This window comes from Conger conger, chromosome 9 (genome assembly GCF_963514075.1).
Source record: "Conger conger chromosome 9, fConCon1.1, whole genome shotgun sequence".
In the NCBI taxonomy this organism is placed as follows: Eukaryota; Metazoa; Chordata; class Actinopteri; order Anguilliformes; family Congridae; genus Conger; species Conger conger.
The window spans coordinates 43,266,398-43,279,244 of NC_083768.1; the positions used below are offsets into that span (position 1 = coordinate 43,266,398).

The window sequence follows — 12,847 nt, forward strand, 5'->3', positions numbered from 1 at the left end:
CCTCTCGCTCTCACTCACTCACTCTCTTCCTCTCTCCTTCCTTCCTTCCTTCAATAACAGTCCTTCGCCGAGTGCATTCTCCGTTCCCAACGCTCGAATGTCGGAGTGCACACACCCATGCATCAGCAGCACATGCCAACGCACAAGTCCGTGCCGTCACTCTCTTCGTCAAACTAGACGTCACGTTAAGGCAGGACACAACGCAAATGAAAAGCGACGCTATAAGCGAGCCGAATTTTCCCCTCCTTGTTCCCCTTGTTACTCGGGAGACGAAGCGCTTGTGCGGTCCAGCCGAGCGGTGTTCCGGACCACAGCGTCACGCAAAACCCCAGCAAACACAGGTCCCTCTCGAGAGGCGGCGTTCACAAAACCGCCGGTGTCCGTCAGCGAGCCCGCCCGGCCTGCGAGGAGCGAGTCCTCCCACGTCTCTCCGGACGCAGCCCCCCCTCTGCCGTCCACCCCCCGGACCTCATCCCAATACACTTCTGTTATGTAGCTGACACCTTTATCCAAAGCAACTTACAGTTGAGTAGACTAAGCAGGGGCAGGGGACAATCCCCCCCCCCCCCCCCCCCCGGAGCAATGTGGGGTTAAGGGCCAAAAACTGTGTGGATCTTATCGTGATCTTATCGGATCTTGAACCATCCACGTACCTTAGCCACTAGGCTACATGCTGCCCCATTATTCCCAACACCTGCTCCGATGCTGCGTCATTAAGCCTGAAGGTCCCCGTTCCCAAAACAGACTTCGAGCCCACATCCTGACACATGACGCATGATGCAACTATTTTTAATTGACCGCGTAATGCAATACTGAATTCCTGGCACAGACATCCAGGTCTTTTACCAAAATTATACACCGGGTCTGCTACACACTATAAAATAATCAAGCCAAAGAGATGAGGGAGAGACAGACACAACGTTGTTAGCCAAAAACGCCAGACTGCTACTGCAACTGACAGATCGATTTGAAACGCAAGCAAACCGTTTCTGTGAAAGTGAGCCAGGAAGGCTCGTTTTCGTCTGTAGTGCCTGGACTATACTATAGTTTTGGCTGCAGGAACCCGGAGTACCCAGAGGAAACCTGCGCGAACACGGGGAGAACATGCAAACTCAGCGCAGAGAGGATCTGTTCCCATCGGGACTCAAACCGTGAAACTCCTTCCTGCTAATGACCGTGCCACCCTAAAATGACTGAGGAAAAGCAATAAACAGGGGTCCAGGGGTCAGAAAGTAAGAGTCCTGCCATGCGTTTCGTCCACCCATGAACACCAGCCAACTGATTTCACTCATCAGTTGAACTTCCTGGTTTAAGAATTCTGCTCATCAGCAAATCCAGGTGAACAAAAGTACAGGGGGAGGACTTTTTCTTTCTGAACCTGGATTTTACACCTGTGACAGCGAGTGATTCCAAAGAGAGAAAAGAAGAGGAGAGGAGAGGAGAGGAGCAGAGGAGAGGAGAGGAGAGGAGCAAAGGAGAGCAGAGGAGAGGAGAGACTAATGGCAGTAGGTAAAGTGGAGCATGTTGATAATATAGGCCAGCAGAAAAAAAGGATGGAGGGCAGGTTGAGAGATGCCAGCCTAAACCTACACCACAACAACGAGAGAGGGATAAAATCAGAGATGAGGCAGGGAAGGACAGAACGAGAGAGAAGAACAAGGTTCAGAGAGGATAGTGTGCAGCTGCAGCTGTGTCCGCAGAGTTTAAAACTTTTTAAAGGTCTTTATGCCTTTTTTTAATTTATTTTTTTATACAAGGGTTACAGTAAATGGAACCTCTGATCCAATAACATTTTAACCACATGTCTTCACATCATTAAACGTCTCAGGGGGGAAATGAGACGGGACCCTTCTGTTGATTAAGCCTTTTTGTAAATGACAGGCTGAATGCAAAGTGGTTCAACTTTGACAGGTCTGGAAAATTAATGAGAATTTCAATGTTAAACACGTAGCAATGTCCTACATGTTATAATGGAACTGAATTAAGAAATCGCGTGGGCTTTGGTGGGTTATCCAGTTTTAGCCATCCAGTATTACCGAGATGCTAAGAGGTCATCTGCAGTTCTGCCATGCTTTTATACTTAGATGTGCACGCCCGCTGTACGTGGAGTGGACCATACGGTACTGATAAGGGCAATTTAGGCGTCGTGGGGCATCAACGCATTTTGAACACGCCAACCACAGAAATTAATTAATTAAGGTCCAAAACCTATATCACAGCGGAATGTACGTAATGAAATTAAATAAGGTTACCTCATCTTCTATCGCGAGCAATGACGGGGCTGGTATCTTACTAGTAAGATACGTAACCCGTTAGCTACATGATTATAAGCAAGGTCGAAACCGAATGTCCGTTTCAGCACCAGCTTTGTAATAATTGTGTCGTAAAACATCAGACGCAGACACTACACAACACTGAAAACTTCCACCAGTAGGAACAGATATCTGATCAATTACTCTAGTCTGTATGGCATAATTCGGTCTTAAGCTAATGTAGTTTGTATTGCTTAACTGTGCGCACTTGTGACTAGAAATATGAAACTTTGATTTTTAGTTTTAACTAAACATTAAATTGATCGCCCATTACGTAACTAACATACACAGTAAACAGCCGTTAATCTTACTGTAGTAGTAGCCTACTCGTCTTCAAAGTACTACTGGAGTATTGTTCACTATTCCGCTATTTTACGATGCCAACTATATCTGCGTACGCCTAAGTGTTGCAATTTGGTGGACTAACAATCATTAGCTAGCAAAATCTCGTAACAATGTCCCGTATAGAATTTGAAACCTATAGCTGTCAAAGCGTAAATCTGTTTAGCCTAGATAGTCAACTAGCCATGCAGCTTCCTTGTGAAACATAGAATGCAAAAAACAGCATTTCATTTCAAGAAAGCTCGTTTCATGCGTCCACCAATACAAGGAAAAATAGCTTACTCTCCAACAAGATGCGAGGGCAAAAACAGTCTGTTCTCGCAATGTTCATACTCTCATAGTGGTCTCAAAATAGACGCTGCCTATTATAGCCACTTAATTCGTAGAGCCACAGCCACAATACATACACAAAAACTGTGTAAAAAATACATTTTTACTGAAATAGTGCTGTAGGTACCCAACGTTACTCACCTCTCTTTAAGTCCAAAATCGGTGTTCACATTATTTGGACAGAAATTCCCTTATTGCGTAGCTAGCCATCAACATGGTCGCTCGGTTGTAGCTATTTGTTGCAATCGCTGTTTTGCAAAATTAGCAGAATGGAAGATGTCAAAATAATTAAAACAGTATTCTCTCAGCAAAACGAGGCAAAGTCCATTTTTAATTAACCAGAAGAACTGGTGGATACGAATGTCTTCGCCTGGATAACAAGCTAACCAGCTATATATTAACCAATATCGACAATCTATAAATCTTCGCCAGCTAGATAGCAACCTCCCACAACCTTGACATAGCTAGCTTTCCTCGCTAGCAAATACGACCACCTAGGGTTTGACTCCGGGCAACGGTTAGCTTAGCTTAGCTAGCGAGACATTTGGCCACGCACACGGTCTCTAACCGCCGTCCAAATAGAAATGGCCAGGTTATCCCCCCAAAATAGTAGCTAGCTAGCTAAGCTAGCTAAGAGCCCATACCACGAAACCACAACATCAACGGGGTATAATGTTCCGAAAATTAGACAAGTCATAGTTAATAATGGGTAAATAAGCGAAATTGATAGCTCGACGCACGACTGTCCTTTCACTTAAGTGTCGAGCAAATACAGCTCATTCAGCGTGAGGACACGATGTTTATTTATTTTTTTATCAAGAGTGCCAGCAGTGCCAAAAATGATAGCCAACATTGGCTAGTCTGCAAGCGAGCAACGCTATGTGAATACCTCACTCTGGGGAAGCAAAGTAGCTTGCTAGCCAGTTACGTGTCTATGTAAATATCTGCAGCTCTGTGCGATTATAAACATGTCAATATCCGCTAGCTTATGGTATACATCTATGTTGTTTTTTTATACATAACAATACACGTTGCTAGCCAACATTACATTACTTAGCCAGATAGCTACGTTTACTAACGTTAGCTTACTATCCTATTAGCTACATAGCCTAGCAAACTTAGCTGACTGGCTGGCTAGGCTATGCGATGGACTGTGTTCACAGCCAGTCCAGTCGTGTAGATAAATCATGAAAATATTACCGACGATGCACAATTGTTTAAAAATTTCCCTGATGCCACAGTTTAAGAACAATAATGCAATATATGTATATTTTAAAAAACGCGAAACTGACAACAAAATGGCGGCTGCGTTGAATCAACTGAGCCCCGAAATGGGTCTCTCGGACTAGCTATCTGTTCTCCCTTTCCATTCTTTTTTTTCCTTACAGCGGTATGTTGCCCGTGCTATCTCCGACGCCGCCGAATTCTCTTCGGGCTTGAGTTATCGGAGCCAAGCCGATTTGGACTGGGCCTCATTCACAAAACCGGGCCTCCATGCCTGCTGAGCCCGTGTCAGTTCTGTCAGTAGAACACGGGCATTCTCACAGAAACACCGAGAGGGAGGGAGACGGGGAAGGGGGGTGCGGGGTAAGAGGGGTGGGTTGGAAAGACAGGGAGATTTGGTTGGAGTTTTTCTTTCTTTTCGCTTTATTTTCGTTTCTATTTGTTTTTGTTTCATTTATCCTCAATAAAGCAAATTGCAAATATATTGCATTTTGCACACGATGCTGCACGGATATTCTGTGGTGATGATCTATTCCCAGTTTCTTCAAGAAGATATCAGAAATTGATTTCCAATTAATTACCTATTGTTTACTGCCATTTGACAAGTCAATACATTGACAGATACACTGTGTGTTTTCTCCTGACTGTCTTTAATCCACGCAGAAGATCGGTACTTTGCTTGCACGATATTCCCGTTGGAGTAATTTCATCAGAGGCAGGTTGCGCAACTGCACTGACCCCTGTCTGGCCTCAAGAGGTATGCCCTTCTCCCAATTGACGGATACGCGAACCACTCAAAAGTTGCATTTCTATTGGCACAATAACAGCGATTCGTTTCATTGCATTGTTTTTCTGCAGTGAGGTCATGCTGAGGCAGTCTGTGTAAAGTGGGCGAACGTTCTGTACAAAATACTTATGAGACAGAACTGTTCCCTCATTTTTTGTTAGAAAAAACACAAGCAGGTTGCGCCAATCAGCAGAGGTTTGTCACTCAGTAATAACGTATAAACCTGTGGATACTCTTTATGTGTATTCTCAGTAGCTACACTCTCAGAAAGTGGAGGTATATTTTTGTTCTTTAAAGAACACATTTCCTAAATGTACCCTGAAAGGTACAATACTGTTATTTTGGGTAGGAATAAATACCATTAACAAACAAAAAGGTACAAATTAATTAATCCAATGGCAAGGGGTACAATTTCATATACCTATAGGGTACAACCCCAGTGATACGCTTTTGTCTCTTACCAATCCTGTCTGTGTGCCCTCATTTGAATTTCATCTTGTCCATATCATCTTTCTGGAGCAGCTGTCCCCAACCTTTCATAATAAATTCAGCCTGTCCATATCAACTGTACATTGTCTATCATCACCTCATTCACCCTGAACAACACATAGCTGATTCACACCTGTCACTACGTCATATGAAACACAAGTGGTCTATCTCCTCCCATTACCACTTACTGTATTCCAGAACATGAATTTGTCCCGCATAAACAATTGCATTGCAACTCCCTGCCTCACGTCAACTGACAAATCAAACTTATCCAGATCTCTCTGTCCATGCCTACTCTCTGGCCATCCCTTGTATTATTTCCGCCCAAAGGTTGTCAGTCTCTGCCACCATCTGATTTACAATACAGGGCAGCCTGTCGCCTAGTGGCTCAGGTACAGTACATGACTGGGACCCCGGAAGGTTGGTGGTTCAAACCTTGCTGTAGCCGAGTGGCTAAGGTACATGACTGGGACCCGGAAGGTTGGTGGTTTGAGCCCCACTGTAACCTAGTGGCTGAGGTACATGACTGGGACCCTGGAAACTTTGTGGTTCAAGCCTCAGTGCAGCTACAATAAGAGCTTGTGTTTAGTGGTATTTAGGGATAGTGGAGGGATGTCATGTCACATTCGTTAAACTCTTAAAAGAGTGCACACAATGAGTCCTCAATCTTATCCAGAAAGAGCCGGTTGGCTACAGGCTTTTGTTCAAACCATTACATTACATTACAGGCATTTAGCAGGCGCTTTTATCCAGAGCGACGTACAATGAAGCAGTAACATACCTGATTCTACAAATCAACCACTAGATTCTTTGCTAAGCACCTTGATTAGTTGAATCAGGTGTGCTACTGCTTAGTTGAAACAAAAGCCTGCAGCCTCACTGGTCCTTTCTGGATAAGATCGAGGACCCCTGCATTAATATACTGCCCATTTGAGTACAATCTTTTGTTTAAGAGTTCATGAGAGTTTTTGGCTACCACAAGAAAGATGCTTCACAAAGTGGTCTCTCCTATCTCCCTACAGACAATGATCCATGTTTTTTTTCTTCCATTGGGTATTTGTCTACCTCCACGCTGGAACAGGTTTCTGCTCACTCCCAGCCAGAGCCCCCTAGTGGTGGAATGATTGAAATGTGCTGGAATTTCGTGCCATGTAAAACAGGCTACTTTCTCATATGTATCTGGTTAATTTCACTCTTCAAGTTGTGGCTACGGTGAGGTGTAGATTGTGCAAGACATATAACAACATGTTTTATATTTTCAAATTAAAAGCTGTTGCTGGTAGAAACACATCATGGACTATTTTTTACCAGTTGTCACGTACAGTTGAAGTTGATTATTAGGATACAGGCATTAAGGGTGTTTAATTTTTGTTTATTTTTAGTTATTCATTGATTTGTTGTTGACAATTGATATTGAATTCGCTATTACTCGTTGAAAACACGAAACAGATGTGCTGCATCAAGGGTTTATAGCCTGGCCTGGACTTCCAGCCCCAGTCCCTAGTTAGACTTCTGTGGTTCACAATGTTCAGGCATGCATGTAAAGTACTTGATACATATCATAAAATGCATGCATGTGAAATGATTTATGTTTGTCCAGAGTTCTCATTTAATTACATTTATATTACAGTTAAACACTGTCTATTTACCCTCATACTAGGCGTATTTTACATGAAACTGGTGGTTAAACTTTTTTATATTGGATTTTTAATTTCAGGAGAATGCACCAACGCACCAAATACATAACAAAAAGGATGATAAAACCATGAAACAAGATCCACTTAATCCCAGATAAATCCGTTTTCTATTCTATAATATGAAGCATCCGTATGTGTTTGTTTTTTTTTGTCTGTGTATAGAATATTGCAATTTTGTAGCAGTAACAAGAAACATAAGTCTCAGTATGTTCATTGAATCTTAGTTTTAGCATATCGGTTATTCCACGACATGTTCGTTCGACATGGCGTTGCCCGTAGTCTGCAACTACGATGAACAAATGCTTGAAAATAAGTAGCCCATCATATTAACGACGATACGCGAACGGTGGTAGATTCAAATTCAGCCGGAGGATGCTTGGGTGGATGGGAGCTTTCATTTTGTGCAGGATAATAATGAGCGAGGTCATCAGTTATCTAGTTTGCCGTCAATGGTTATCAGTGTTAATCCCGTTCTCAGATCCGAATATCCTACACGACAGAATGCCACAAAGAATACATGACACGAGGTGTCTTATTTTTTTTTTAAATCTTACTCCAAGCTCCTCCTATCTGTACTAATTTAGACAGCTTGTTTTTCGCGTTCACGTGCTGAATACGCGAGGCCTGATCCCACGGGCTTCATAATCATCAACTCCATCGCGATGCGCCCACGCAACTCTTGCGCGAAATTGCGCCGTAGTTTATAGGCCTACTGAAATGGTGTCATTTCAGCACAACGTAGCCAAGTACGCAGCATGCATGGCTAATACAGTTTTATAGCCTTTGCATGCGGTCATGATAGTTGCCATAGTTGCCACTCTCAGAGAAGAATGATTCTTTGGCTTGCCTCCATGGAGCAGTGTGTCCCAGCCAATGTTCCAGGGCACTGGTGGTGTGCCATCAGGCGAGGTCAGGTGTGTCATTTGAATAATCAAAAAAGGAAAACTTGGCAAATCCCATCTGCAAAAGGTAAAACAATTTAATTGAAATGGTTATTGCTTAATTAAATCCCCAAAGGAACATTTAGACCCACTGTTGACCCGTCACATCAATGTCAGTATGTTGCACGCTTTTGAGGTTGTCGCGACCTGAGATCTGTAATTTTGGAAAGAGTGCTGTTGGGAAATGCTGCCTTAGAGGAACCATTTTTAGTTCTTTGTGGAGCCCTCCATCATAAGTGTGAGGCACGAAAGCTCCCAGACAAAGAACCCTTGAACTAGATATGGAATCACAGGGTTCCTTTGGAAACATTTTTTTTTTCTGAAGGCGTATGCTACAGCCGTTAACATAGTATTGAGCTGAGCCAGTTTTTAAAACCGTTTTACTCTGGATTCCTCAGTTTGATGACACTAAATTTACAAAGATCTTTTGGGCAGATATGGTGCAAATGACATTTTCCCATTACAATGCGCGGCTATGTTAACAGTGGTGCACATAGTGAGCCTATATCACAATTCAGGAGTCAATGCCTGATGCAAGTCAGGCAAATGTGTCTCTAGAAGTGTCAAATTTCCCTTCAACGTGTGACACACCCGAGAAAGAGGGTTCAGCTGCAGGCTCTCACTACTTCATCTGCTGGAGATCACGTTCTGCTAAACGTGTCAGCGGAGTGCTTTTGTGGTCCTCACTCCTGGTCCTGGAGAGCTGCAAGGTGTGCAGGTTTTTGCCTTAATATCAGTAACCTTGACCCACAAATCCAGGTGAGGCGAGTCAACTGCGTAATCAACTGCTTTCATTGATCAATTCAGATAATCGCAGATGAATTGGAGGTTCATTACATGATGTGTCCCCAGCTCACTGGTAAATGGTAGATGGCAGGCATTTATATAGCGCCTTTATCCAAAGCGCTGTACAATTGAACCGGCAACCCTCCGACTGCCAGACGACTGCTCTTACTGCCTGAGCCATGTCGCCCCACTGGGTATGGATTCAGTTCTGGCAAGCCCTGCCTGTGTTCGGCCAAACAGGTCAGCAGTGCTGTCTGTTCTCAATAGAGTGTGTGAGCCCTGTGGGAGAGAATGAACAGAAAACTAAGAGGAGGCAGGGTGACATTTGTATATATTTGTGTGTAAATACTGGATTTGATTCTTAAGCAAAGACCTAAAGAAAAAGGCAATGACATCACAGTAGACCTTAATACTGTACAGCATCACTGTTAGATGTGCCCTATGCATATGAATTACACAGAAATATGACTGTGATCTGTAGCTGTGCATGGATAGTCATATATGGCCGCCAAATCCATCCCTGATTTTCTCTCCACCCAGGTTAACTGAACAATTAGTGCTACTGATTGGCTGGTCTGTCTTCACACCTGACACACCTGGAAGGGTGGAAAACACAGCAGTTCTCTGGACTCGGGGACTGTGATTTGAGTAAAAGGGCTGAAGTTCATATGTCCAGCTTAACCCCAAGCTAATCTTTCAGGGACCTCTTTTGGGAGGAACACTTAGCATAACACTTTCTACCAAAGTGACATAACAAGACTCCTGTGGGTCCTATAGCTGAAAGAATAATACTTCCCCAGAAGGAAATGAAATGAAACTTGATTTTTTGCTTACTGTATTTGTTTTACAGCTGAGTGAAGTTCACATGAGGGTATGGTATAAATATGTCACACTGGGCAAGGCAAGCAGAAAGGGGATTTACGAGTTCTCCCGCCTTTGATAAAACCATCACCATCTCCAGGTCCAGGAGTGAGGATCACTGGTTTAAAGGTTCATTCTGCTGGAGGAGTGAGCTTTGGTGCACAGTCGGTTGCAGGAGCTGCAGGAGTTTGGCATGTGCAATTCCTGGGACAAAATTATATGAATATATTATTGCTGGGCCCAGGACAATAATATTTACCATAAATTTAGAGACAATTGGCCCGGGGGACAGCATACACACACAACAACCTGACCCATACTCACCCTACGGCACCTTATGGGACTGCTGGCCAACATCGGCAGGGTCTGAACACAGTTTGGGATTAGGGGCAGCCTACTGGCTAAAAGGCTTGACAGGGACTCAAGTCCTGGTGTAGCCACAATAAGATCTGTGCAGTGGTTGTGCGCATGTGCAAGGCCCTTAACCCCTTTTGTCTCCTGTTTTGTCAAATCAACTGTCAGTTGTTTTGGATAAAAGCATTTGCTAAATAACTAATTTAATGTAAGATTGCATCACGCACCAGAACACAGTTTATTAGCAGGACAAGCATCCTGGTAAGCCCTAGGACTCAAACAGCATGAACAGAGTGTAATGTCTCCATGGCGATAAATTGAAATCGGAACCAATCATGCAACACCACCTCATCATGCTTCCTGACCAACTACATGAATGTGACATAAAGCAGACAACATAGAAAAGGCTAATGCAACAAATTTTGGGTGAGTATGGTGCCGGTTACAATGCTGTCAAATATTAAAATATTCATCAGTGGTTTTAATATTTATGACTCACATTATATCTTCAGTCAGACTAAAGAAATTAAGTCTATTTTAAAGTTGAACTCCAGAACCCCATTTCAACCCTTGGTTGTCATGTGTGATATTTTATTTAAATTTAAATTAATCAAAGAATCGGCCAGAAAATCTACCACCCCAACCACAGTATTTGTATCATTAGGTAGAGTATTGATAAACTGCACAATAGCATCAACTCTTGATGAGTGCCACTGTTGCCTCACAAGAAGGAGGTTCAGGGATCGAATTCCGGCCGGCCAGATGCTCCCTGGAGTTTGCTTGCTGTCGCTGTGTTTGCGTGGGTTTTCTCCGGTTTTCTCCCACACTCAGACATGCGTGTTAGGTTATGTCTGCTCCCACTGTTGCTCTTGGTCCCCGGACCCTGCACTGTGGCTGCCCACTGCTCCCAAGTAACCAGGATGGGTCAAATGCAGAGGACAAATTACCCCACATAAAAAAAGTACATCTTATCTGACTCACCTATACAAAGAGCAGAATGCTCATGACTATAACATACAAGATTTGTTTGTTTCTTTTATATACATCTTGTATGTTATAGGCATCCATCTGTAACAAATTGCCTGTGTAGGCTATTAAATCGATAATGCATAAATTACCATGTAGACGGGGTACACCAGCACGCAGGCCTGGTAAAAACATCGTTTTTGGTTAATGCTGGGAAGTTGCCGTTCGGATTCTCTTCAGAGTATGTGAGCTGCGTCATATTGTGGGCTTAACAGACATGATAAAACAACATGATAAAAGTGAATGGCCATAGCGGTGGCTAAAATAAGTCCAGTAGTCCCATGTCGTCCGTTTTCGTCAGTCACCCTGTCAGAACAGAAGTGCCGCATATACTCAGTAATGCATGTTAAATAAACTTTCGTACAGATTCCGACTTTCGCGGTAAACTCAAAGTGACGCAGGCTTTATGGAGGAACAAAGCGCTCCCCGACGGGCACCCAAGGTACTTTCCTCCTCGATCCTGGGTGACGACTGCAAACAGCAGGGTTCAGCTCAGGAAACCACCGATGATGTGTACATATTTCTTCGCTGGCAGTTTTTCTTTAAGTTTTTTTTTTTATTCATAAAATCTATCTGTATCCATGTCACTGAGCTAGCTAGTTTGCTAATTTGTCGCTATTAGTTTTGTAATTTTAAAAGCCGCTGCCTTCCAGGCTTCGGCGAGGGAAGGAAAGTATCCTACCTCACGACATGAGCACAACAGAAGAACAACTTTGCCGTGGAGGACCAAACGGCCTTACTGGCTTTGCTGTCGGAAATTTACATTGAGCTTATCATGCCATACCCTCAATGCCTGGCAGCCGCTATTTATCTTGAAGGTCCACAAGTTTGACGACACGGTACTTTGGTCTGAGCTCATCTCAAGCAGCTAAAAAAAACCTTATTCTGCACTGGTACAGTACACAATCTTCCTTCAGATGCTCTTGGAGATTATTAGTAAGCATCATGCTCACCTTAGCATGATACACCTTAAGGAAGAACCTATGCACTAGTAAAAGCGTCTGCTAAATGACACAAATGTAAATGTAATGTCTTAAGACATTCATGTGATAAACTTACATTTGCCCTGTTTCTAGAGCTTACAGCAGATTTCCTGCAATTCCAGCCATTTTGTATGTCATCATACCTGGTATGTGGTATGAATTCAATTAATCATGTTATATTAGCTCTGCAAGTCACTCTGTGTAAGCGTGTCTGTCTGCCAAATAAATAGGATTGATGATGCCATAATATAGCTCCTTGTATATTGAATATTGAGCCATGCGTGATATTGACTTTGATGGTTCTGCTCTGCTGCTAAAACTGCAGGGAAACTAGCCTCTCCCATAAGGATGTCAAACAAGATGATGGACGGGTGCACTGTCCTCCAAATTGCATTTCAATGAAGGAATTCCTCCATATCCTCAGCCTGTGTTCATATATGGAAGATTTTCTTTAACAAGCGCTTAAACAGGCCCAGAAAATATTTCATAAAAATAAAATAAAAGGAGACCTCGGGGGCAAATAAGTGACCCCTCCCACCGTTGGAATGATATTTTCACGACCCTTGGCCTCGTTCAAAGGGCCCAGAAACGGTGGCCAACGGTGAGGTAATGGCAGCCGCCGGGAAAAGCCGGAGCCCAAATCCCGCCACCGCCCCTCGGCCGAGAGGGCGGGAACTCCCGGGAGGGTTCAGGAATGACTTTGGGAGGAGCCCCA

General features: G+C 43.5%; 1 protein-coding gene across 4 annotated transcripts in view; it reads right to left on the bottom strand.

Moving 5' to 3' along the window:
- The window catches only part of ash1l (ash1 (absent, small, or homeotic)-like (Drosophila)), a 45,733-nt gene extending 40,814 nt beyond the window's left edge, over positions 1–4,919 (bottom strand). For 2 of the 4 annotated variants that reach the window (XM_061253854.1, XM_061253851.1), the window contains exons 1-2: positions 4,371–4,513; positions 3,126–3,232 (exon numbers count right to left, since the gene is read on the bottom strand). The gene's annotated coding sequence lies outside the window, so the exon portion shown is untranslated. Of the gene's footprint in view, positions 1–3,125; positions 3,233–4,370; positions 4,514–4,789 lie in introns of those variants that run through there. The other 2 variants (XM_061253852.1, XM_061253853.1) reach the window with 2 other exon arrangements.
- Positions 4,920–12,847: the final 7,928 nt, after the last annotated feature.